The following is a 26,862-nucleotide window of genomic DNA, read 5'->3' as shown; positions in this document are numbered from 1 at the left end:
TGTGTGACAAAGTCTCAGTCTGTTCCCTTGATAGAGTGCCATAGCGTCATAGCTCATAGCAACCTCAAACTCTTGGGTTTGAGGGATCCTCCTGCCTCAGCCTCCCGAGTAGCTGGGACTACAGGCACCTGCCATGATGCCCAGCTAATTTTTCTATTTTTAGTAGACACAGGGTCTCAACTCTTGCTCAGGCTGGTCTCCAATTCCTGAGTTCAAGGGATCCTCCCGCCTTGGCCCCCGAGGATGCTGGGATTACAGGGGTGAGCCACTTCGCCCCGTCACATCTGGCTTTTCTTCAGCATTGCTTTTTCAAACTGCTCTACACGTAAGGGCCCAGCACAGTGGGGGGTTGTGGGGAGCACACAGGACATGTTGGTTGGAGAATCAAGGAGCTGTAAAGGGAGTAACTGTACAAGAGCACCCAGAACAGAGCTCTGCATCCCTGAACCCTTACAGGCATCTCCACACTCACGGTACACATCTGGGGGTTGTGGGGTCTTGTCATTCTCTAGGTAAGGGTCTGAGTCCATTTCGCCATTTCGTCAAGTGGAATTCAGCCCTAATTTTTGGTGGAGCTCATCAGTGGCAAGCTTTCTCAGGACCGGCAGGACCAGTGTTGGGAGACAGCCCAGCCCTCTGACAAACAGCTGGCCCAGCTCTGCCATCGCATTCTCTCATGGTTGGAAATGATCAGAATGCTTTTTGTGATTAAGTGACAGGGTACATTTTACAGGGCTAAGTTTGTCCTCTGGAGAAATTCCTTTGGATCTATACTGTGTATGTGTGTGTACTTCTTTTCATGATAATTTGCCTTACTAAAACCCATGCTCTTGGTTTTCTTCTTCTTCTTTTTTTTTTTTTTGCAGTTTTTGGCTGGGGCCAGGTTTGAACCCGCCACCTCCAGTATATGGGACCGGCACCCTACTCACTGAGCCACAGGCGCCACCCTGCTCTTGGTTTTCTGAGTTTGTTTTCTTTTGATTTTGCTCCATGTCCTTCTTGCATGAAACTGGCCTTATTATCACATCTCTACCCTGTCATCCTCTTTCCCCAGGCCTTCTTCAGTGTCTGGATGAAGATTTTTAAGAACTGATATCTTTGGATGTCTGTTCTCAGCCAAAAATAGGTGCTCTTCATTTTCTGGTGACTGCCCACTTAGCAAAGGCTGCACAGACATTCAGTGAATGGCCTCCTTTTTAAGGCCCTTTGTTCCTGTTACTGACCTTTTGCTACCTAAGCATTTAAGACTTCACCTTTTGGGTCACTGTCCCTTTAATGCTCCCTTTTTTTCCCTTTTAAATCATTAGTTATCATCTAGGAAGCTCCCTCTTCACCCCCTCAGCCCTGTATCCAATCTAGCACTTTTGACAGAAGCCTGCAATCTACTTGTACAAACGTGGCTTCTGTCTTTCTGCTCACCCACCCCAGTCTAGCAGCTTAGGTTATTATGGGAGGGCCACATGCAACCCGTCAGCTATGCAGGTCTCAAACCCACGGTACGGCTGAGCATGGGGACTCACACCTGGAATCCTAGCAGTTTGGCAGGTCAAGGCGGGAGGATCACTTGAGACCAGCTTGGGGTCCATAAAAAGTTGAGAAATTAACCAGGCAGAGTGGCACATGCTTTTTGTTCCAGCTACCTGGGAGGCTGAGGCACAAGGATTACTTGAGCCCAAGAGGTTGGGGTTGCTGTGAGCTATGATGACGTCACTGCACTCAGCTGAGGTGAAAAGCAAAACCCTGTCTCAAAAAAACAAAAACAAAAATCCCGTGTCCGTGGGCACCTCCTGGCTTTTTCTCACTTGATTTCCCCGGAAACTTCCCAGACAGATCCAGGAGTACTGTGTATGCCAATGGCACTCAGCACACTTCTGGTTCTTCTGAAACAATAAGCTTAACTATCTCTAGGTCTTAGCTGATGACCTCTGTGTCAACCCTGCACAAAGAAGGGAAAGAGCAGATACAGGGAAAAGCCAAATGACTAGGCAAATCTTCAACGTACCTGATAAATATTAATCTGCTTCAGGTTTATTTGCGACTTCAGCCCCACCACCCCTGACATGGCTGGCTCAGGGTACGTGCATAAGGAGACCAAGGGCACTCACAAGGGCACAGAACTGTGTTCCTAGCTACAAACACCCAGAGCCAAGATCTTAAAATTGCTCTGCTAACTGGCAGGCTATAAAATGTACACAGACAATGTGGATTCTGGAGCCAGCTGCTCGGGTTCCTATTCTGGCTCTGCCACCTCGTAGGTGTTTGACTTTGAACAGTTCACTAAACCTCTCGTGCCTCAGTTTGCCCCTCTATAAAAAGGTGTAACAGTGGAAACTACATCAAAGGGCAGTCATGAGGCCTGAATGAATGGACAGAACAGCGCCTGGCAACAAATGTTAATCTCTTACTAATTGAACGGAAACTTACATTTACTGGGCATGGCTGTACCAAATACCATACTTTAAAAACAGTAATTCAGCCTGGGTGTGGTGGCTCATGCCTATAATCCCAGCACTCTGGGAGATGAAGGCGGGTGGATTGCCAGAGCTCAGGAGTTTAAGACCAACCTGAGGAGAAGTGAGACACCATCTCTAAAAAATAGCCAGGTATTGTGGTGAGGACCTGTAGTCCCAGTTACTTGGCAGGCTGAGGCAAGAGGATCTCTTAAGCCTAAGATTTTGAGGTTGCTGTGAGCTATGATGTCACAGCACTCTACCCAGGGCAACAAAATGAGACTCTATTGGCCGGCTGTGGTAGCTCACGCCTATAATCCTAATACTCTGGGAGGCCAAGGATTGCCTGAGCTCATAAGTTCGAGACCAGCCTGAGCCAGAGCAAGACCTCATGTCTAAAAATAGCCGGGTATTGTGGAGGGCGCCTGCAGTCCTAGCTACTAGGTAGGCTGAGGCAAGAGAATCACTTAAGCCCAAGAGTTGGAGGTTGCTGTGAGCTGTGACACCATGGCACTCTACCGAGGACGACGAAGTAAAACTCTGTCTCAAAAAAAGAAAAAGAAAAAGAAAATTAGACTCTGTCTCAAAAATGTATATATTAAAAATAAAAACAGTAAGCCTTGGCGTCCATAGCTCAATAGTTAGGGCGCCGGCCACATAAACCAGAGCTGGTGGGTTTGAACCTGGCCTAGGCTTGCCAAACAACAATGACAACTACAACAAAAAAATAGCCAGGCGTGGTGGTGGGCACCTATAGTCCCCATTACTTGGGAGGCTGAGATAAGAGAACTGCTTAAGCCCAAGAGTTTGAGGTTGCTGTGAGCTGTGAGCCCACAGCACTCTACCCAGGGCAACAAAATGAGACTGTCTCAAAAAAATAAAAATATATAATAAAAACAGTAATTCAGTTAGTCTTCTTATCATTTGAGGCAATTATGATCTTCATTTTACAGAAAAAGAAAATTACAAAGTAGTAAGACGTAGCTGAAGGCCCCGCCCCCTCCAGTGCACACCTCGTGAGTTCCTCCTCCAACCACTGGACTTGAGTGACTTCTTCTCTTAGGGAGTTAGCCACCTTCCAGACCACACATACCTGTCATTTCCCCCACATTGTCCTTCTGTTATTGTAAGTGACCGAAAGATAGTTGTGAAAACAAAGACCAGAAAATATACCAAAATGCTACTACTGGGAGATAGGATTGTGCGTGAGATTCTTCTTCTTTTTCAGTATACAAATTATTTACAGTTAACATTTATTGTTTTAATTATCAGAGAAAAAGCAAATTAGTCTTGTTTTTTTCCCTAACTAGATTGAGTCTAGGAGTCAAATTTCTCTATATTTTTAAAGATAAAAATCTTTCCTAGGTGGGTGGCGCATGTGCCTCAGTGCCTCAGCCCCATATACCGAGGGTGGCGGGTTCAAACCCGGCCCTGGCCAAACTGCAACAAAAAAAATAGCTGGGCACTGTGGCAGGTGCCTGTGGTCCCAACAACTCAGGAGGTTGAGGCAGGAGAATCACCTAAGCCCAGGAGTTGGAGGTTGCTGTGAGCTGTGTGACGCCACGGCACTCTACTGAAGGCGATAAAGTGAGACTCTGTCTCTAAAAAAATATATATATATATATTTCCTAGGAAATAGAAGTGGGTGTGCCTATCCTGACAGCACACGCAGTGACGGGAAGGCTGCACACTGCTCTCGTCCTCGCTGGAGGGAGGTTTCTGGGAAACCAGGATCAGCAGAGGAAGCTGAATTCCTCCTGAGAAAATTTAGTCTAGGCCTTTCTTTCCCTATCCTCTCTGTCTCATTAGCCGATGGTAACAGGCTAGAGTCCCCAAGCAACTGTGCAAATCTCTGCAGGGAGCCATAATTCCTTACTCTACTGTCAGATGTCACAGCTTGTAAAGCTCTTTCCCACACGTTGTTCTATCTGGCCCTCAGTAATCCTAAAGGGCAAGTAAAGCAAGTATTATTTACCCTCATTTAACAGATGGAGAGACAGCCTCCTAGACAGACAGTTACTGGCTTGAGGTCAGGCCTTCCAAGCGGGCACACTAGGCACATTAGGGTCCCTAATAGTTACACTCTCTTGTTTTGTACTGTCTTTGGCTTCTACAATCCTAAAAGTCCACTGACATCGGTGGCAAACGTTTAATACCAAAAGTTTCTTTAAAGGGAAAGCTTCAGAAAAAGAAAGTAGAAAGTTATTGAAATTCAGAGGGACCCCTCTCTCTGGGGCCCAATTGTCCCTAGATCTACAGAACTGATGGGCCCCCACCAGTGATACTCAGACCACATTCCTGCCCTTAGAAGAACTTTCTAACACCAGTCACATTGCTGAAATGATGCAAAGCATATTAAGATAGATGTTTCATGCTGAGACCAAGAAAGTGGCCACTTCTACACCCAGCCCAATCATCCACTCATTCAATCAACAATCATCAGGGCCCAACCGTGGGCCACCCACTGGATTAGGCATTGGACTTACAATAGTGTCAAAACCAGACAAGATCCCTCCCTCTGTGAAATTATAAATTAATGGGAATACAGGCAAAGTTGACGGAATAAATATATACTTACAAACCATGGTAAGCGTGGGCAAAGAGACTCTAGGAGACCAGAAGACAGCAGGCAGCTGGCCACCTTCTGCTTTCTCTCAGTCTCTCACACAGTCCTACGTCTCAGGGAGTGCAGGTATCAAAGCAGCAGTCCCCAAGTTACAATTATTTCTGGAAGGCTCTGAGTCAGGCTGGATACTAGGCTATTACCTGCTTAGCCTCTTACAATCTTCACAACCAATCTCAAAGACAACCACCTTTAAGCTATTACAACCCTACTTTACAGATGAGGAAACCAAGACTCGGAGGAAGTTGTCCAAGCTCAGGTGAAAAACTAATTTGAATCTAGTCACGGCTGATGACAAATACTGCGCTCTTAACCATGACGCAATAGTCTTGATCTTATTTGGGTTTCTCTTTTCTTCCTTGGCCCATCATGGTTCTCCTCCCAGAGATGGTATCCAGTATTTGTGATAAGTACACTCTGAGTGGACATCAGAGCCTCCAGGTGGGTTCCCTGTCACTGTCTACCAACTCCCCATGGAGTTGGCTGTCTTCCCAGGGTGGTGCTCTGTTGCTGACATTCTGCCTGGACCACATCAGTGTGCTGTTGATCTGCTGGGACAAGGAGAGAGGGGCGAAGGGGATGTAACTCAACCAGTGCCCAGACCCTGGGCAGACACGGCAAAGGGCTAGCAATCTGCATCCCAGGGTTCTTACAGAGGGGGAAGGTAGGGACCCAATAGAGCACATCTCAGTCCAAATTCCTCTGACACACCTGTCCTAGACCATGCTACGTGGTGCAGAATCCATTCCTAAAAGCACTCAGGAAAGGATCTACTTGTGGTCAGGAGCAAGAAAGAAGAAACGAGGGTGGCGCCTGTGGCTCAAGGGAGTAGGGCACCAGCCCCATATACTGGAGGTGGCAGGTTCAAACCTGGTCCCAGAAAAAAAAAACAAAACTGCAACAACAACAAAAAAAAAAAAAGAAGAAGAAACAAGCAGCAACATGATAGAAGAAAAACAGGAAACGATTACATTCACTAGCCCAATGTTTAAAAAAAAAAAAAAAAAGAAAAGAAAAACAGGAAAAGAGATTTGGTAATCCATTCTCCCTTATTTCCAGAAAGCATTAGAAACAGGCCTGTGCACGGTTAAGGAGAAGCCCCCAAACGTCCATGTACACACGCTCTATTTTAATCGGAAACAGGACTGGCCCCACAGCCAGGACCCCTGCACCAGGCCCTCTGCATGGCTGTGGGCAACTCACCAGAATATTCTTGTATATAAAATGAGGAGGCTGGCACTGATGAGCTGACTGGCCCTTTTATCTTTAATGGTCAGTGAACCAAGGTGGAAAAAGGGCACAAATGGCAACTCGTGAGGGAGCAGACATAACCTGAGTGCCTGCACCAACAAGCGGCGGCACTTCTGCACGTGCTCCACGTCGGAATCTGTGTGGAGGGAAAGGTTCTGACTTCCAGGTTTGTTGACAAGACCCCACCTGGAGCCAGACCCACCTGGGCTGCAGTCCAAGCTCTGTCCCTTCTTGGCCACTATTCTTTCTGAGCCTTAGGACCTCGTCTGCAAAAGGGGACAGAGTTTCCCCTGCCTTGCAGCGTAATAACCACCATAATAACCATTGATTATCATTCAATCGCCTCGGTCTAACTGAGAGAGGTGTGGGAAGTCACCACAGGAGTCTGATGGGATGGTGGCATTGTGATGAGTTCTTTAATTCCTTAAAAAGGGTAACTCTAAATGTCCAAAGCATTTGGGAAGGGACACAAATAGTACTTAACTCCAAAAAGGAGGTTTCTTTGCAGGTAGGAAATAGAAATCAAGGGCATTACTTGGGGTCCTTAGGAATAGACGAGCACAGAGGACCCAGGGACTGGTAAAGAAATTGTTCTTCAAGGTCAAGGATAACAGAATTAAGCTAGAGTTGTCATCTGCAGGCTGCCTCTCACCACCAGGAGTCTAGACACCAGGCAGGGACGGCATGTCAGTGAATGTACCTTCACGGCTGTTTAAAAAACATAACGTGTTGGGGCCCGGTTTTCTTCCGCCTGAGTCCTTCCCATCCCAGGCTCTGCGGTGAGAGACCCTCCCTTCCTGGAAGCTGGACAACACAGAGGGACTCCGAGGACTCAGGAAGGTCCCTCAGTTTCAAATGTCATCTGTAGGGACCAATGTTTCTCTCTCCCATCTACATGCAAATAAGTTGCTCTAGCCCTAGGCCAGCCTAGAGAAGAGGATGAATATTAAAAATGTAAATGGCGATTGTCATTCATTGGGAGAAAATAGATCCCTTGCTAAATTTGGCATCAGCTGAGAAATCTTAGCAAAAATGAACTCACCGCCTTGTTTGTGAGGAGGGCCTAATCCTGACTTCACCCAAGAGGATTATGGGGTCTTAAAAACAAGCTCACATGCACTTTTTTAAAAGCTTGTGCCAACTGCATTTGTGTCCACAAGATCCAAGATTCATTCTGCTTTTGGGGGTAGATAATAGACATTCTATGCTATTTAAATGCCTGCAAATCTCAAACTCAAATGTTTCAACCTTTGCTATCACCCAAAGAAGGTCTGGACTCTGGTTCCCCAGATTTCTCCAGCTGATACTTATATTCTTTGGAAGTACGATTTATGTGGAAGGCAAGGTACCAAATACAGCACCTGTAAACAAGTCACGGTCTCAGGTCACAGGAGATGTAAGCAAGATGCTTGTCACTATGGTCCCTTGGGCTGAATTCCCACTTAGCCCCATCATTTTGCCTTTCCTTTGGTTATTACGGGACAGTATAATAGATTTTTTTCTTCATCCTCTATGCCCCTACTCATTCCAACGCTATCGCGTCCTCTCCAGGGAAATTCTGGACTCCTGACAAATATATTACAAAGTAGGACTGATAAAATCTATGTCTTTGGTTTAGCGTGGCATTCTTTTTTTTTTTTTTTTTTTTTTGTAGAGACAGAGTCTCACTTTATGGCCCTCGGTAGAGTGCTGTGGCATCACACAGCTCACAGCAACCTCCAACTCCTGGGCTTAAGCGATTCTCTTGCCTCAGCTTCCCGAGTAGCTGGGACTACAGGCGCCCGCCAAAACGCCCAGCTATTTTTTGGTTGCAGTTCAGCCGGGGCCGGGTTTGAACACGCCACCCTCGGTATATGGGGCCGGCGCCTTACCGACTGAGCCACAGGCACCGTCCTCTTTTTTTTTTTTTTTAACGTTGGTTTTTTTTTTTGTCATTGTCTTTTATTTTTATTTTATTTACTTATTTATTTATTTGAGACAAAGTCTCACTACGTCGCCTTTGGTAGAATGCCGTGGCGTCACAGCTCACAGCAACTTCAAACCCTTGGGCTTAAACAATTCTCTTGCCTCAGCCTCCCAAGCAGCTGTGACTACAGGCACCCACCACAACGCCTGGCTATTTTTTGTTGCAGTTGTCATTGTTGGTTAGCTGGCCTGGGCCGGGTTTGAACCCGCCAACTGGTGTATGTGGCTGGCACCGAAACCACTGTGCTATGGGCGCCAAGCCTAGCGTGGCATTCTTAAAACATGATTTGAAAAAATATTACAGGGCTGTGCCTGTGGCTCAAAGGAGTAGGGCACCAGCCCCATATACTGGAGATGGCGGGTTCAAACCCAGCCCCAGCCAAAAACTGCAAAAAAAGAAAAAGAAAAAATATTACAACTGGGGCCAGGTGCAGTGGCTCCCGCCTGTAATCCTAGCACTTTGGAAGGCCGAGGTGGGAGGATTACTGGAGCTCAGGAGTTTGAGACCAGCCTGAGCAAGAGTAAGACCCCATCTCTACTAAAAACAGAAAAAAGGAGCAGGATGTAGTGGCAGGTACCTATCGTCCCAGCTACTCAGGAAGCTCGAGCCTACGAGTTTGAGGGTGCCAAGAGCTGATACCATGACACTCTAGCCTGGGCAACAGAATGAGATTCTGTCTCAAAAATAAATAAATAAAATAAGAATATTACAATTGGCACTGATGTTGGGTTGTACAGTTTACAAAGTATTTTTATACAACAAATTTAATCTTCATAGCAACTCTATGAAATGTCTGTTTCACAGAAAAGGAAACTGAGGCACAGATAATTTAAATAACTTAGTCAAAATCACAAATGAAGTGGTAAGCTAGGCTCCAACACATTGTAAGGCTCCAAAGTGTACCCTTAACTGCCACTGACCACAATTACATCAGGTAAGGGCTTAGTCAAATACAGAACTGTAGATCTCTAGAAACAGATTTGCCTTGTCCCAGGAAGAACACAACAATTTTCCAGAATGATACTCCTCAGCAGTGTTGATTTGGTGGCTCCTACTGGTCGCTACTGTACCTCTGTCACCCTCACCACTGGGCTGCTTAATATCCACCTGTACTCCAAGTTCTGTCTCAACTCTGGTACCAACTGGACCCCAAACCAGAAGAAATTTAAGAAGCCACCAAACAGCTCAAGACATACTTCAAGACCAGCTCTCAACTAGTTTTGTTCTCATCTTGAACCTCACGTCCAGTACCCGCCTGGTCTTCTAGTCTGGATGTGAAAACCTGCTTTTAATACCAATTCCTCCCCGACAAAAACCTTAACCACTTTTAAGTGACTGAAAAGGGCAGTCCCTTCTGTCTAGGAATTAAGTGTGGCTGTGTGTCCGTGGATGGACTGGGCCCCAGGCAGGAGTTGGGCCGATCATGAACAGTCAGACCAGGCCAGCAGAGCACAGGAGCTGTCCACCAGCCCCATATCTCCCGTGCCAAAGCAACCCTGACACGCAGAGCCTGGGAAAGGCACAGAACGCATGACAAAGAGGCAGCACTGGACCACAACCCTTTTCACAAATCCAGCTGCGAATCAGCGGCCTCCCCAGCCAACCCTGGCCCGGTGGGGAGGCAGCCTCCTCTCAGGGCCACATTCCAGCTGCTGGTGGTAAGGAGGTAACCACAGCAACCAACACAAAAGGCTTATGTTAGAGGGCCAGGGGCTGGGAGTGATGGGGAAGAAGCTGTGAAGGACCTAAGGGACAGTCCTGCAATTCTCCTGACTTCAGCCATGCACATCTATTAGGAGTTAGGCCACAAGACCACAGTGGAGTCTGTGCACAGCAGAATGGCCTGAACAGGCCTCCAGGGTGCCAGGGACAATCAGGGAGCTGAGAGCTTCTCCCACTCAGGGAGCAGAGCCCTGACACTTTCACCTGCCAACAATCTGCCCTGAAATGATATGGCTGATCGGATGAACAGAATGGGCACACAGTGGCATTCCTTCACACACAGCAACGCTTCACAAAGGGGTTTCTCAGCCTGGTGTCTCCAGAGGTACCACCTCTGCAGGCTGAAGCGCTTCCCAGGTGGATCTGGAAATAGACCGGCCTGGCATCACTCGGGTGGCTGAGGAAGTGGCTCTCTAGCTAACCCTGCCCTGTAAAGGAGAGGCTTAAGGAGAGAGAGTAATCCAGAGCACAACACCGGGACTCAGGGAAGGGCGAATTAAGTGAGAAGGCTCCTATTTAAACAGGGCCTAGTGTCCACATGCTGTTCTCATTTAACTTCATCCCCCCACGGGCACCTATGCATTATTTTAATAAACCTGCCAGTTTGACTTTTAAGTCACACTAACCCCTTCATTCAATCCCTGGGGTTGTAGCTCAGCGGCTAGGGCACCAGAGCTGGCACGTTCGAATCCAGCCTGAGCCTGCCAAACTACAACCAAAAAATAGCCAGGCGTTGTGGCGGGCGCCTGTAGTCTCAGCTACTTGGGAGGCTGAGGCAAGAGAATCGCTTAAGCCCAAGAGTTTGAGGGCGACAAAGTGAGACTCTGTCTCAAAAAAAAAAAAAAAAAAAATCCCTGAGGTTCTCACCCTGCACTTAGGACTTATTTTTAGTTAAGGTTTTGGCTCAAGGCTCTCCAGAATCTAGCAGTTGAGGAAACGCTGATGGAAATGGGGTATACAAGATGCCCTGGGTCAACAGTAGACTTTTCCTCTTAGCAGAACGACCTCTAAGGCGCCTTCCCCTTGCCTTTCTTTCAGAGACCAAGAAAAGATTGCATCTACATCAATCCCTACAGGGACCTCACGAAGTCCAGGTCAAATCCTAACAGGCAGACTTGGTTTTCCAAACATTTTGTTCACAAGTTAATCTACTTACTTCTTCTTCTTTTGGGGGTGAGGGGAACAGGTTGCCATTCTGTCACCAGGGGCTAGAGTGCGGTAGCATCATAGCTCACAGCAAACTCAAACTCCTGGGCTCAAGTGACCCTCCCACCTCAGCCTCCCAAGTAGTTGGGACTACAGTCACCTGTCACAATGCCCTACTAAGTTTTCTATTTTTAGTAGAGATGGGGTCTTGCTCAGGCTGGTCTGGAAGTTCTGGCCTCAAGTTATCTTCCCACATGGGCCTCCCAAAAGTGCTAAGATTACAGGTGTGAGCCACCGCACTTGGCCACTGGGGGTAAGGGGTGGAGGGGAGTGTCAGAGAGGGACACCTGACAGGTGGGTTTTTAAGGGGGTGAGAGAAGAACTTAATATGCTCATTAGTGTCTTTCTTACAAGTCTTCTCCCCACCCCTCCCTGCCAGCCAGCAACAAGGTAGTGGACCCGTTACCATGTAGGGATACAGCAAATCAACTATTTCTCCCCCACCCCCAACAGTGCTCATTTTCATGTGGCCATAGCATTGACACTAATACCACAGACTGGTGTTAAAATAATTTTACTTAAAAGACAAGGATAATTAATAAAGATGCAGGATGGTCCTGGGTTCTAACCATGGCACCTTCATTTCCTCCCCAAGCTGTTCGATTTCTTATGTATTTTGGTTTCCTTACCTTCAAAAGGGGAAAGTAATAGTGCCTTCCTCAGGGAGCCAGTCAGTGAGAAGCTGCAGACAGTGAGGACTCTCAGTAAGTGCTCGATAAACTTAGTAATTAACACCCCCCAGCCAGGCTAGTTACTTTTACATGTATGTTGTCATTTAATCCTTCTAACAGCCTTGACCTGATAAGTATTAATACTTCTCTCAAGGTGTTATTATTATCACCTTTCTGCAAATAAGGAAAAGGCCTGAAAGGACTCCCCTATCACTTACTAGAAGACGGAGCTCAGATTATTCAAACCTAGGTCGTTCTGTGTCCATAGTCGACGATGACCTTTCTGCCACACCCAACTGCCTTCATATAAGACCATCTTGTTATTTTTAGTAAGAAATAACAAGAGAAAATCTTAGCAAGAAACACAAATGTCTAAGAAAACATCACCAATGGAAAAGAACCAGCATTTTAAGCCTCCACTCTGAGTAGGCAGCTTTAAAAACAAAGAACAAAACACAAACAAACAAGATAAAGGGAGATTAGCCTCAGAGCTCTCTGAAAAAATTCTGAGAAATATGGACACCATCACACGTGCAGCTCGAGTGTCCACGAACCCTGAGTGTGCACTGTCTGATTCATCACTGAATTCCTAGAGGCCAATACATTCCCAGCCAATGTTCGATCAATGTTTACTGAATGAATTAAGCCAACCCAATAAAATCCCTCTTTTGGAGTTGGCCAAGTAGGTAACATTTTCCCAAATGCTTTGTTGAACTTCAATAATTGAAACTTAATAGATTAAGAAAATTATTGTAGGGGCAGCGGCTGTGGCTCAAATGGGTAGGGCGCCGGCCCCATATGCCGGAGGTGGTGGGTTCAAACCCAGTCCCAGCCAAAAACTGCAAAAAAAAAAAATTAGGCTCAGTGCCTGTGGCTCAAGCGGCCAAGGTGCCAGCCACATACACCTGAGCTGGCAGGTTCGAATCCAGCCCGGGCCAAACAACAATGATGGCTACAACCAAAAAAAGAAAAGAAAAGAAAAGAAAATTATTGTATTTTCCACTTCATCCAATGTATTTTATTTAAAATTCAAGTAATATAATTTTCCCTTAAAAAAAATAACCCCACAGTATTAATTTGAACAGAGATCACAAGAGTTTGTCTACTGACATCTTTGGGAAGATAAAACATGAAAACCTTTCACTGGATTCTCAGAAGATGCTGTGAGCATTTGACTACTATATTTAAATTAGTCCTCGAAAGGGCCGGCGCAGTGGCTCATGCCTGTAATCCCAGCACTTGGGAGGCTGAGGCAGGGGGATTGCCTGAGCTCACAGGTTTGAGACCAGCCTGAGCCAGAACGAGACCCCAATCTCTAAAAATAGCCAGGCATTGTGATGGGCACCTGTAGTCCCAGCTACTTGGGGAGGCTGAGGCAAGAGAATTGCTTAAGACAGGAGTTTGAGGTTGCTGTGAGCTATGACTCCATGGTACTCTACCAAGGATGACAGAGATTCTGTCTCAAAAATAAAATAAAAAATAAATAAATTAGTCCTCACAAAAGAAAAGAAAAAAAATTCCCTAGTGTGAGCCCCTTTCTTTGGGATTTACCTTCGCTGGCAAAGCCATGCCCCAGGAGTATTTCAATCGGGTAAGCAAGAACTTTAAATTCCCTATTACCTCAAAAAAATGACCCATTAAAATGAAGATACATGTAATGCTAACACCAGTTAATATGTTACGTGATCCCTGGCAGCCTTAAATAAATGAGGTGCATTTCACAAAAAACCATAAATACTCTTATTATCAATACGAAAGTCAGTTATTTATCATAGTGCATGGAAATAAAAACTGACATTTACTGAGTTCTTACCAAGCTAAATACTCAAAACAACCCTATGAAGGAAATGTTCTGTTATTGTCCAATTTTTTGTGGCTCAAAGGCATTTAATAATTTGCCTTTGGTAATATGTACCTAGAGGCAGAGGTGGGCTGTGTACCCTTTTCTAATCTAAAATTTATATTCTTCTTCTAATTGAGATAATGCTTTGCACGCGATACAATGCAGAGGTGTTCGGTTCAGTGGGGTTGGATAATCGTGTGCACCTATGTAACCGTCATTGGAAACAAGGCAGAAAAACATTCTGTCACTCCAGCAAGTCCCTCCTCATAGACCCTGAGAGGCCAATGACTGATGCTGTGAGAGAACAGTTCTACCTGTTCTAGCACTTCATAAACAGAATTGCTATGGATCATTTTGTCTGTTTTCATTCCGTTAACATTATGATTTTAAGATTATCTGGGGTTGGGCGGCCCCTGTGGCTCAGCATGTAGGGCGCCGGACCCATATGCCGGAGGTGGCGGGTTCAAACCCAGCCCTGGCCAAATTAAAAAAAAAAAAAAAAAGATTATCTGGGGTTTTGTGAGTACCAAGAGTTCATTCCTGGCTGGGCAAGGTGGCTCACACCTATAATACCAGTACTCTGGGGCGGCGCCTGTGGCTCAAAGGAGTAAGGCGCCAGCCCCATATACCAGAGGTGGCGGGTTCAAACCCAGCCGCGGCCAAAAACTGCAAAAAAAAAAAAAAGAGAGAGAGAAAGAAATCCCAACACTCTGGGAGATCAAAGCAGGTGGACTGCCTGAGTTCAAGAGTTTGAGACCAGCCCGAGCAAAGCGAGACCCCGTCTCCACTAAAAATAGAAAAATTAACCAGGTGGTGTAGCGGACACTTGTAGTCCTTAGCTACTCCAGAGGCTGAAACAAGAGGAGTCTGAGGTTGTTGTGAGCTGTGACACCACATCACTCAACCCCAGGGCAACTGAGACTCTGTCTCAAAAAGAAAAAGAAAACAAACAAACAAAAAAGAGCTCATTCCTGTTGATTGCTGCGTAATATTCCATTGTATGGATATGCCACAGTCCATCTATTTTTCTGCTGATACATGTAAGGTTGTTTCCAGTTCTTGGCAACTATAAATAAGGTTGCTACGAACAACCTCTACGAGTCATTTTTGTGGATGTTTGTTTTCATCCATCTTGGGTAAATACGTAGGTGTGGAAATGTTGGGCAACAGGCTGGTGGATGTTTAACTTTACAACAAACTTAAGTTCCTAATCCCAGTCCTCTACTCCCTCAGAATAGCACCAGCTCAGGGACGGGTTTTTATATTGCATCTTACACAATGAGTTCCCTGAGGGCAGGGAGCCCATCAGCAGTTCCTGGGATGCCTCCCACATAGTAAATGTTTGCTGAATCACATGAAATGACCACTGTTCCTGCTCCCAGCTCTTCTTTGGGAGGTAGGAGAGGCTGAAGAGGAGGCGCTGCTCATCAAGCACAGTGAGCACTGCCCAGTCAGGAGGCTCTGACTTCCCAATTTTCTTTTGGACATGACCTTTCCTAGAAAGTGAGTCCCTGTCAGTGATCCTGCAGGAAAGAACGAGAGTGGCAGTTCCTGTTCAAGTGATACTATGGGAAGGGGGGAAGGTGTCACTGCAATTGAGGTCACGCAGTGGTTAGAATTACAGGATACTTCTGTCAAACAGGAGGGCAGAGGAAGCAGCAACCCATGAAATCCTGACCTTCTGGAAGTTACCAGCAAAACCTCTGCCACACTGCTGCAGTCCAGGGCAGCATCCCCCTGTAGAACTTACAGAAACACTTGGTTTTCGTTACAGTGCTGTGGGGTGGTCTACAGGCAAATGGAAAACAAGAGGAAGTACAATGTTGATGTTTAAACAGTTCAACTAGATTTAACATATACAACAGGATGGCAAAAGGAACATTGGGTTAAAAGTGGAGAAGGGGCTCAGGCTCATCATCCTCAGCCAGAGGTTGATTACATCCTGCGTGCCCACCATTGAGCCAAAACTTTTAATTCCCATGAATTAAATGAAATTTAATTCATTTACTTTAAGTCACAGAATATATACTGTATTCAACCTATGATTTCCAAGAAAGCAATTAAATTATTGTCGATTTTGTATCCACACTAGAAAAAGACTGGTACATTCTAGAAAAGAATTCAAACTCTTTCTCACCAAAGGAGTATCTTTGTTTCAAATAAACCAAAACAGGGCTTTGCCTCATGCTTGGCTCAGGTATTTTGGCAATCTTTGTTTCCTTTGGTCCCAGGTCATTGAAGATGGGTATTTGTTTAGAATTCCTCAATTTGGAGGTTCTGAGAGGTGACCTAGTCTTCCTTTATCCAGACAGTACAGAACTGAAGCCATCCTAGGCAGATGGATGTTTATCCTATTCTTAAAATCTCCAGGGAAGTGAATTCTCTACAACATCCCTTGGTAACCTTCTCCAGGGTTTTATCAAATGTATGGTGAGGAAGTTCTGATGTAGAAACCAATAAAAATATTAACTCTCTGGGCCAAGCTGCAAGCACAGGGAAGGACAGTGTGTTTGGACACTTTGCCTTAATGGTAGAGAGATGTATTTACAAAACAGCCTATGCAAACAGAAACCATTTGCCAGGAGCAGATGTGGGAAGTTGATTCAAGAGAAATTGACATAATAAATTCTGTTCCAACCCATGAACAATGTGAATAAGTTATTTTTGGTTACAACATTGTTTTAAGTAAATTTATCTTTTTGTCAATTCCTAGTTTTAGTTCCTAGACCAGGTTTGTTAACAGTGAAAAAGGAAAAAAACCAAAAACAAAACTCTGTGGGTGCAAAGTTTTCAAATGACTAGGCTTCTGTGGAAAAGTATACCTCAGTAATCAAAGCATATGTGTTGTTGTTATGGATAACTGTTTATTTCTTTCTCTGCATCTTCCACCTTTTCTGCAGTGATCACATAATTGTACAATCAGGCAAAAGATACTTTAGAAGACAAAAATAACCACCAGAATTAATTAAAATGTAAGTCAACTTCGGGTGACATTACTTAAGGAAAGATCTAGCCATGTATCTGACCAAGGTGCTTTTAAATGGAAATGGTAATTTCACTCACCTTTAAAAATGAACTAATTACAAACAGGAAACGCACAGAGAAATGTAGCTCCAGAACAGCTAGGACTTTGGTTGCACCCTGACACCTAGAGCAAACCTCTCCAAGGAGAAGATGTGCCTGCGGACACCCATCTGCTCCCAGGCCAAGAGCACCCCCTGCACACAGGTGCACGGTAACAACACTGACATTTAGGGAGTCTAGGGCAGCATCGGGGAAAAAAAGGCAAGGCCGCAATGCACCAGAGAGAAAAAGGGGGTTATACCCCGCCCGGACAGGATCCTGGGTGGAACTGTGTAACCCCACGCCTGCCCAGCAAAACAACATTACCCCCCTGGCAACTCAAAACAAAGCAAAGGTCAGGTATAATTTCTTTCATGGTTTAAGTTTTGCTGCCTGACAATGGAACACATTTTTTTTCTTTTTTAAAAAAGATCCGGAGCAAGTTAGGTAGGGGGCAGGCGTGCCCCTCAAAGCATGTTCGGGGCCTTTCCTACAGAAAAAAATCCAGTGAAATTTAAAAAGGCAAGGGTTGTAAACTCAGTAGGGGTCCTCGTGGGCAGCAATTTATCAAAATTAAAATATTTCACAGATGATTTCTTCCGAAAAGTTTTCTTGCTGCCCATAGTCTTTTTCCTCTTGGAGCGGCAGCTTCTGCCTCTCTCCTTAAAAAAAGCCAAGGCCTGGGAGTGTCGGGATCCCCTCGGAGCACGCCACCCCCACCCCATCATGCGGGGTGCCGACTGGGAAAGCCGGCCCCGGGAACGCGTCCCCCAGCCCGGGGCAGCCGGCGTCGCCGCCCAGACGGAAACAGACACGCTCGGGGGCGCGCCCGCCCGCCCCCTGCCCGGCAGCTGCGGCCTCGCGGTCCCCGCCGGCCGGACCAGCGGACCCGCGCCGCGCACTCACCATCGCCGCCGCCAAGTTCAAGCCCCGCCGCCGCCGCTCGGAGGACGCGGCGCGGGGCATCGCCGGCCGGGCGCGCCGCGCTCAACAATGGGCGGCTCGGCCGCGCCCCCAGCCGCCGCGCCGGGCCGGGGCGGGGCCGGGGCGCTCGGCTCCGGGCGGCCGATCCCGCGCGAGGCCCGATCCGACGCGGGGACGCGCGGGTGGCGGCGCTCGGTCACCACGCCTCCGCACGGGGCCCGTCGCCCGCCCCGCCCCGCGCAGCGCCCGGGGCCGCGCTCGCCACCAGGTAATCCCACAGGAAGCCTCGGGGATTGGCCGCCCCGCCGGATTTGCATGTCAATGGCAGGGAGGGCGCCTGAGGTCTGCCAGCGGCTGGGGGGCGGACGAGTCGCGCCCCACTCGCCCCGCCGCGGCCCAGCGCTCCTCGGGACACTAAGGGGACCCCGTACACGCCCCCCGCGTCTCGTGGGTCTCACTGTCTCTCACAGCTACAAAGGTATCTAATTTACTCTGCACCCCCGTTTTAAAATGGAGAGGAATCCACAAGCAAAACATCTGTAAGACGCCCGCGCGCTCTTTTCCGGAGCTATACAGTTAGTAATTGATCAAATGAAGCATGAATGAAGCAAGGTAAAAAGTTCACAGCTTAAAAAAAAAAAAAAAGCTCACATTACAAAGAAAATAACCATCCTTTTTCTCCGTATACCCTCTTTTCAGGGCAAGTCAACGGGGAATTCAGGTAGGTGCTGACCGGCTAACGCTACAGCAGCCTCCCCTCCAGCCCCGCGTTCCCGGAGCATCCGGGACGAGACGTGGGAGAGGGGATCATTTCCGTCCTTACCACTGTGATCCTTCCTGAGGTTTTTATGCAGCGTTGCAACTTAGGGTTTCAGACAATGTATACATTTGCATTTGTTTTGCATTTATGATGTATGCACCTAGTTAATAGTCTTAGACCGTGCTGTGTTCAATTTTATCTTTTTTCACAGGATCTTCAGCCTCTTTCAATGGAGGTAAGATTTTCTCCAAGGAGAGTACCTCTCTTAATTGCTCTCACACATTATCTCTAGAGATTAAAACAAAAGCAACGATTTAAATTGGCTTTATCCTCACTCAAGCAACAACCCTGTTGTTACATTTCCAGGTTCTATATTTAAGGCAATAAATAGAGATAAGAGAATGCCTCTCGAGGCCAGAACTAGAAACCTCAGTGGTGGTACTCTGGGTACCACTTCCCTTTACTTGGCTGTGCCGGTTGTCAGGTATAGCCTGGCCTAAGGCAAGAGCATTGGCTATGGCAGCCCTTGAAATCGTTCTTACAGAAATCTTCATGGAGCTGACTCCCTCCATCAAATAAAGTTATTATAGTACCCCCCCTTAAAATTGTATTCTGTTTTATAGATGGCGTCACAAGCATGTTCAAACACATACACACCTATCATGCAGTCACCAGGCACGACAAACATTGTTGCTAGGCATAGGAAGCGAGCGCTTCATGTTGTCTGTCCTGTGTCCTGTGGGAACCTAGTGTTAGGGAGAGGGAGGTGCTGTCCAGAACTTAAGCTTTAAGAAGTGGTCAGCCCTTACAGTTTATTTATTTTTTTAGAGACGGAGTCTCACTGTGTCATAGCTCACAGCAACATCCAGCTCTTGGGCTTTGCTGATTCTCTTGCCTCAGCCTCCCCAGTAGCTGGGACTACAGGTGCCTGCCACAACGCCCGGCTATTTTTGTTGCAGTTTGGCCTGCGGGTTCAAATCCTCCACCCTTGGTATATGGGGCCGGCATCCTGCTCACTGAGCCACAGGTGCCGCTCAGCCCTTACAGTTTAGAAAGCCACTGCTGCTGCCACGGCATGTTGGAGAAATAAGAAGTATTAAGTGGAGAACTCAGCCAGGAGCATTGTGGGCAGAAAAGATAAGACCTCCTTTCCTGCTGCTTCTTTATCTTGTTTTCTATGTGCTCAGGGTCAGGTGAAATCTCATGAGGGTGGAATAGATCCCTCCATCCCTGTGTGAAACATCAGTTGAAACTGGTGATTAAAAACACACTTCGGGCCAAATCTTACCTCCCACACAGCCTGTACTATATAGTGAAATTCATCACTATGACCTGAAGTCCCTGGACTTCCCCTGTACCGTAAGTTCTAGAAAAGTATTTTCGACTTACATCTGCAATTTAGAGGCATTGTCAGATGGGTTTAGAAGGAAAGAAAGCAACTGATCAGAGGTGAGATGTTAAATGAAGAAATCTCAGCAGCAATACAAAATTATGCCAGTGATCTGAGGGAAGTTCCCTCAACAGGCGTCTCAGTTCTACTTCTGCAAAATGGCCTGTGCCTTCCTACACAAAGCATAACCAATAAGTGACGTGGAAATAGTGACACATGTCAAGTGTATATGTACAAACGCCAAGCCACTACTGAAGACGTTCTCTGCAAAAGTCACACTGCCCTTTAGTTCCAGTATCAAGACTGCTTTCCAGTTTGATGCACCACTTGGAAATCCAAGGCACGTTCCTCTTTATTGAAATTAAATATATCAGTGAAAAAATAAAGTTTTTGCTAAAAATATTTTGTGAGTAAATAACAAATAGGAAGGAAATAGTACACATCTTGCTCTTAGGGCGTGCTGCAATTTGCACACGTAATCTTTTGTTTAAAGTCATGATATCTTGTTTTAACATGCTAATGGAGATACAATTCACATATCATTACATTTATAGCTTAAAGCATGTTTTGGTGTGAAAAATATTATTTAAAACATGAGAGCCTTTACCAAATAATGATAACAATATCGATTCTTATTTGCCACAGCCATTAAATAAATTCCCTACTTCATCTATGCTCTTCTTTTTAACACTGACACCTTTGGCCGGGCGCAGTGGCTTAGGCCTATAATCCTAGCACTCTGGAAGGCAGAGGCAGGTAAATTGCTTGAGCTCAGGAGTTTGAGACCAGCCTGAATAAGAGCAGACCCTATCTCTCTTAAAAATGAAAAAATTCGCCAGGCATTATACTGGGCGCCTGTAGTTCCAGACAGGAGGATCACTGAGTCTGAGGTTGCTGAGGTTGAGGTTGCTGTGAGCTAGGTCAAGGCCATGGTACTTTTTTTACTTTTTTTTTTTTTTGACAGACATAATTTTAAATGTGCTGCGGAAGTTTAACTATAGGTTCAAGTGTGCCATGAGGTAAAAAAGATTAAAAACCACTGGTTTAGACAGAAACAAAAGGTTAGGGGAGAACAGAGCGAGGGAAAGAGCCAAATGATACCCAAGGAGGATGCTTCAGAGAGTGAGGATGGTCAGCAAGTGTTTGCTGTCCTGGAAGTGTGGTAGACAAAGGATACTCCGATGTTATAGGGGTCACCGTTTACATTACAGTCACTCAGGCCAGCAGACCCGAATCATTAAGGAACTACGAAGTTGGGCGGCCCCTGTGGCTCAAGGAGTAGGGCTCCGGTCCCATATGCCGGAGGTGGCGGGTTCAAACCCAACCCCAGCCAAAAACCACAAAAAAAAAAAAAAAAAAAGGAACTACGAAGTTATAGCATTCTTTTAGGGACATCCTGGTTGAAAGATTAAAAATGCATCCCGGAAATTGAAAGCAACCTAAGTGTTGCTTTCAATGTGTAAAAAATAGTTAAATTAATTGTGAAGAGTGTCATGCAGCATTTAAAAAGAAATGCTGACGTGGAGGGATGGCAGTATCACCCAGTGGTGAAGCTTCCCATTTGCTGTCACATACACAGTACATACAATAGTCCTTGTATGTTTTATAAATGTCCAGAAAAACATCTGGAAGGAAAAACTAAACTATCCCTGGAGAGTGGGATTCCAGGGAGAGGAATTATGGGGATAAATAAAAATTTACTGGGCAGCGCCTGTGGCTCAAGGAGTAGGGCGCTGGCCCCATATACAGGGGGTGGCAGGTTCAAGCCCGGCCCCGGCCAAAACTGCAAAAATAAAAAATTAAATAAAATAAAAATTTACCTTTCCATTAGACACTTCTATAGGGCTTGAAGTTTATTTTTAAATAAGTATAATTTACTCTTTGAATTGGTATGTAATAAAGTTTTTCATAATTTGAAAAAGCATCCTGGGTTCTAAAGTATTTCTGTCAAATGAATTTTAATTAACTGAATATTTTACTTTCTAATTACTCCTTTCCCTCAACCTTCTTGGCTGAGGTATAACACACACAAGAATAAAGTTCAGACTGGAAACTCAGACTGAATTCTCACTTCTTCTTCTTTTTTTTTTTTTTTGAGACAGAATCTCACTATGTCACCCTTAGTAAAGTGCCATGGCATCACAGTTCACAGCAACCTCACATTCTTGGGCCCAAGTGATCCTCTTGCCTCAGCCTCCCGAGTAGCCAGGACTCCAGGCACCCGCCACATGAACTCTCACTTCTTGATGATGAATTCACTTTCTTGAAAGCCTGAGTACTCCAAGGCTAACATGCAGAGAAATAGAAAAGGGTGGAAAATGAAAAAGAGAGAATGGGAAGAAAGAAAAGGAAAGAAGAAGGGAAAGGGCAAGAATGAGGGATACTAGCTGCGGATCAAAGGCAGGTGAGAGGTCAGTAAGAGAATATGAGAAGAAAAGCAAACTGCCGTAAATGTCAACAGACGCTGGAACACACATGTGTGAACGAGGAAGAACACACACCAGGCTGGCCGTGTCAGTTACCTGGAGAGCTGGAGAGGGGAAATGATTAACTTTATCACTTATGCTGTGCTGTAGTGCACACTACAACATCAAATAAAGACACTTGTTTTGTTTTATTTTTGTTAAAGACTCTTGTTTTAAAGCTCCATTTGTAGGCTTCGTGTGGTGGCTCACGCCTGTAATCCTAGCACTCTGGGAGACAGGTGGGTGAGTCACCTGAGCTCAGGAGTTTGAGACCAGCCTGAACAAGAGTGAGACCCCGTCTCTACTAAAAACAGAAAGAAAAAAAAACCAGCCAGGCATTGTGGAAGGAGCTTGTAATCCCAGCTACTTGGGAGGCTGAGGCAAGACGATCACTGGAACCCAGGAGTTTGAGGTTTCTGTAAGCTAAGATGATGCCACAGCACTCTAGCCAGGGCGACAGACACTCCGTCTCAGAAAAACAAGGGCAGCGCCTGTGGCTCAGTGAGAGGGCACTGGCCCCATATATACCGAGGGTGGCAGGTTCAAAACCAGCCCTGGCCAAACTGTAACAAAAAATAGCCGGGGTTGTGGCAGGCATCTTTAGTCCCAGCTACTCAGGAGGCTGAGGCAAGAGAATCACCTAAGCCCAAAATCTGGAGGTTGCTGTGAGCTATGACAGCACTCTACCGAGGGCAACAAAGTAAAACACTCTCGCTCTAAAAAAAAAGAAAAAGAGAAAAAGACCCAAATGTATACAAATGATTATGAAGAAATAAAAAAAAAAAAAAATTCCACAAAACTACTGTTGATTACATCTTGGGCATGTCACAGCCTAAAACCTCTACCCTTCACCTGTATGCACATCCAATGAATATGGTGTTTGTTATGTAATGTGTTTATGAAAGAAGAGCTTCCAGACAAAATTTTAATAGAAAGGTATGAAATTCCACAATGTAACATATTTTTAGAACACTAGCATCTTGGATGACAATGTCTAGAAAGTATATCCAAATTGACCAGGACCACAGTGACCAGGGACTGCAGTGGTCACTGCTCACACACACACACTCAATCCTCGATTTTTTTTTTTTTGAGACAGAGTCTCACTTTTTCACCCTGAGTAGAGTACTGTGGTATCACAGCTCACAGCAACCTCCAACTCTTGGGCTTAAGCAATTCTCTTGCCTCAGCCTCCCAAGTAGCTAGGACTACAGGCACCCGCCACAACGCCCAGCTATTTTTTGGTTGTAATTGTCATTGTTGTTTGGCAGGCCCAGGCTGGATTTGAACCTGCCAGCTCTGGTGTATGTGGCTGGTGCCTTAGCCGCTTGAGCCACAAGCGCAGAGCCACAATCCTAGATTGTTATTATGGTGTCACCAATCACGTTACAGCCTTTCTGGTCACAAGAATTAATTTCTATTCCTAGGATAATGTGACGGCATAACGTGAGGAGTCTAGTGCTAGACATTATTAAGGGATTTCCATCAAAATTTTAATATCACTTATATATTTTTGACAGAATATAATTCAGGAAATTTCAGAATAGCTTTAAGATAATTTTTTTTATTCACCATTTTTTTCCTCCTCTTCTTTCTTTCTTTACCTTGACCCACTTCAGTTCAACCACTACCCACAGAGAACCTTCGTGCCAGGCATGAGGGATACATCACAACGGATGCGGCCCCAGCCCTACTTCCAGCAGCTCATAGTGTAGAGAACCCAGATAGCCAAGGCAATGGTTTCAGCCACCGCCCATGTGCTACGGATAAGAGGAGTGTGGTGGTCAAGGCCATGGACTGAATGCAAGATCTTGCCCGCTGAGGGCAAGGTCAGTTGATCTCATTAAGCTTCACTTTTTCCTCTGTAAGATAAGACTAATAACACCTCCCACAGAAGGTTTTCATGAAGACTGTATGGGTAATCATGAGTGTGTGAGCTTGGGGCAGGGCTAATAGTGAGCTATTAACTGTCCTTACGCCGTTCAATTTCCCAGTAGCCCCTGTCTTTCCTCTCAGCTGGAGCCACTCATGGACCAAGGCAGAACAAGAGAGCTCACTGAACAAAGGAACGCGGGCATGAGGCCTAAGATTTAGAAGAATACTCAACCAGTGTGAGTTTTCTCCCAAGTAGACATGACAACTTTCCAGGACTAAAAAGGAAGGGCAAGGAGAGTCAGAAGGACAGTGAGGGGGAATGAGAAGTGCTAGGTGGGGCAAGATGGAAGCTTCAGAGAGTTGTGGGGATTTAGGAGTATGTGGGCCCTGGTCCACAGGCAGGCACACGCCTGGACTCTGCCTCAGCCTGTCACAATCAGCTGCAACCCAAGAGCTAGCGGAGTTTCTGAACTGGCTGACAGTAAGTTTCTGTCTCCCAGCTGACCGAGGTCTCAAAATAAAATTAGGGCTAGTTTAAAAAAAAAAAAGTACATTTTTCCCATAATCTTATCTGTTGGTTCAAGATTTGTACTCGGCAAACTTGCAAAGTAATCAAACAGCGCCTGGCACATGAGAGCTCAAAAATGATAGCTATGAGCATTTTGATTAATAGTTCTATATGCTGGCCGGGTTTGGTCATTCATGCCTGTAATCCCAGCACTCTGGGAGGCTGAGGAGGGAGGACCCCTAGAGCTCAAGAGTTTGAGATCAGCCCCAGCAAGAGTGAGACCCCATCACCACTAAAAATAGAAAAATTAGCCAGTCATTGTAGTAGGCTCCTGTAGTCCCAGCTACTCAGGAGGCTGAGGCAGGAGGATCACTTGAGCCCAGGAGCCTGAGGTTGCAGTGCCCAGAAGCAACAGAGTTGAGACTCTGTCTCAAAAAAGAAAAGTTCTACGTGTTGGTAGCAAATAGAAGAGAGGATATTTATACTTACATCAGGGAAGGAGGTGTTTGAGAGCATCTTTTTTTTTTTTTTTTGCAGTTTTGGCTGGGGCTGGGTTTGAACCCGCCACCTCTGGCATAATGGGGCCAGTGCCCTACTCATTAGGAGCTGCCTGAGAGCATCTTGAATGATGAGCATGAGCTTACTGGGTGAGGGGGAGGGCTGGCAGGGACTAGTTCAGGGCACAAAGTTTGAAGATGCCACACAGCAGGGGCCAGTTGTAGAACTGCAGTAACACCATGGGGTGTGGGCAAGGGGCATGGATGTGGACGATGTGGACCGAGAGGTAGGAGTTCAGGACATGGACTTTGCCTCTCCCCTAGACAAAGAGAAATCTCTAAACCCTTTACAGCAGTGTCAAGATCCCATCTGCATGTCTAAGAAGTTAGACATGTTAGGAGTTCACATCATAGGTGGAGGACAGACTAAACAAATTAAAGGTGCTGGGCTCCTTGATCCTGCCCCCAAAGTGGACTTCTATCCCAGGGGGGCCAGCACTGCAGCACAGTCGGGAGAGCAGTCTCTGAAAGCAGAATAGGGAAACTGAATCCTGGCTGCAGCACTCTCCACGTGACCTTGCGCTGCCCACACACCTACGCCAGGAAGCAGTTTTCCCATCTATAAGATGGGACCTAAACATTGAATCCAAATCCACAGAGTTGCTGGAGAGGGGATGTGAGACTCACGTGAAGCCTGGGCCTGGCTGGAGGCATGCTAATCGGTGTTAGCTCCTCAGTTAGCCAGCACTTAACATCGCATTCATATGTTTGGGAAGGAATGTTAATTTTAGCGGAGAAATATGGTTAAGTCTTCAACTTATGGTATTTATTTAAATTTTGGTCACCAAGCAAAATTTCAGAGAAGAAAATCCACTTTGGAAATTCACTTGTGGAAGGCACAGTTCAAGCTGCAGTTCAAACAAAACCTCGCGGGCTTCAAACTGATTGTGGTTGGTTTGTGCTGGAGAAAGTGTTTTTCCTTTTCAACCTTGAAGCTCTGAACAGGGTTGATGTGAACTCCTAACAGCTGCCACCTCATATTAGAGGCGGCAACTTCCGGAAGAAGGTGAAGTGCTCTTGGTCTGTGAAGGGCATTTGACTCTTTGAAAAAGACATTGATCTAGGTGGCAATGAGCACAGACCGCCCAGAATCCTGAAAGGTAAAACACCACTAGTGACAGGTCCTTAACAGCACGGGTTCAACTGGAGTGCATTCAATGACTGGTACGTCCTTGTCACAGGGCAAGAAAGGAGCTGGTATGTGCAGTGGGCACGGGCTGAGCAGGATGGCATTCAGAACTCAGTCTGAGGGCGGCGCCTGTGGCTCAGTGGGTGGGGCGCCGGCCCCATATACCGAGGGTGGAGGGTTCGAACCTGGCCCCAGCCAAACTGCAATTAAAACAAAAATAGCCGGTGTTGTGGCGGGCGCCTGCAGTCCCAGCTACTCAGGAGGCTGAGACAAGAGAATCGCCTTAGCCCAGGAACTGGAGGTTGCTGTGAGCTGTGACGCCACACCACTCTACCAAGGGTGATAAAATGAGACTCTGTCTCTAAAAAAAAAAAAAGAACGGGCGGTGCCTGTGGCTCAAAGGAGTAGGGTGCCAGCCCCATATGCCAGAGGTGGCGGGTTCAAACCCAGCCCCAGCCA

At 46.2% G+C, this 26,862-nt stretch overlaps 1 protein-coding gene across 8 annotated transcripts in view; it reads right to left on the bottom strand.

Annotated features, from left to right (window-relative positions):
- The window catches only part of SHROOM3 (shroom family member 3), a 329,341-nt gene that overhangs the window by 60,534 nt on the left and 241,945 nt on the right, over positions 1-26,862 (bottom strand). Inside the window, exon 1 of one of the 8 annotated variants that reach the window (XM_053588571.1) lies at positions 17,702-17,927. The exons of the other annotated variants lie outside the window; for them this stretch is intronic. The gene's annotated coding sequence lies outside the window, so the exon portion shown is untranslated. Of the gene's footprint in view, positions 1-17,701; positions 17,928-26,862 lie in introns of those variants that run through there. 8 annotated transcript variants of the gene reach the window in all.

This window comes from Nycticebus coucang, chromosome 1 (genome assembly GCF_027406575.1).
Source record: "Nycticebus coucang isolate mNycCou1 chromosome 1, mNycCou1.pri, whole genome shotgun sequence".
Lineage (NCBI taxonomy): Eukaryota > Metazoa > Chordata > Mammalia > Primates > Lorisidae > Nycticebus > Nycticebus coucang.
Note: the sequence above shows the minus strand (reverse complement) of the source record. Positions and strands in the feature narration are given on the sequence as shown.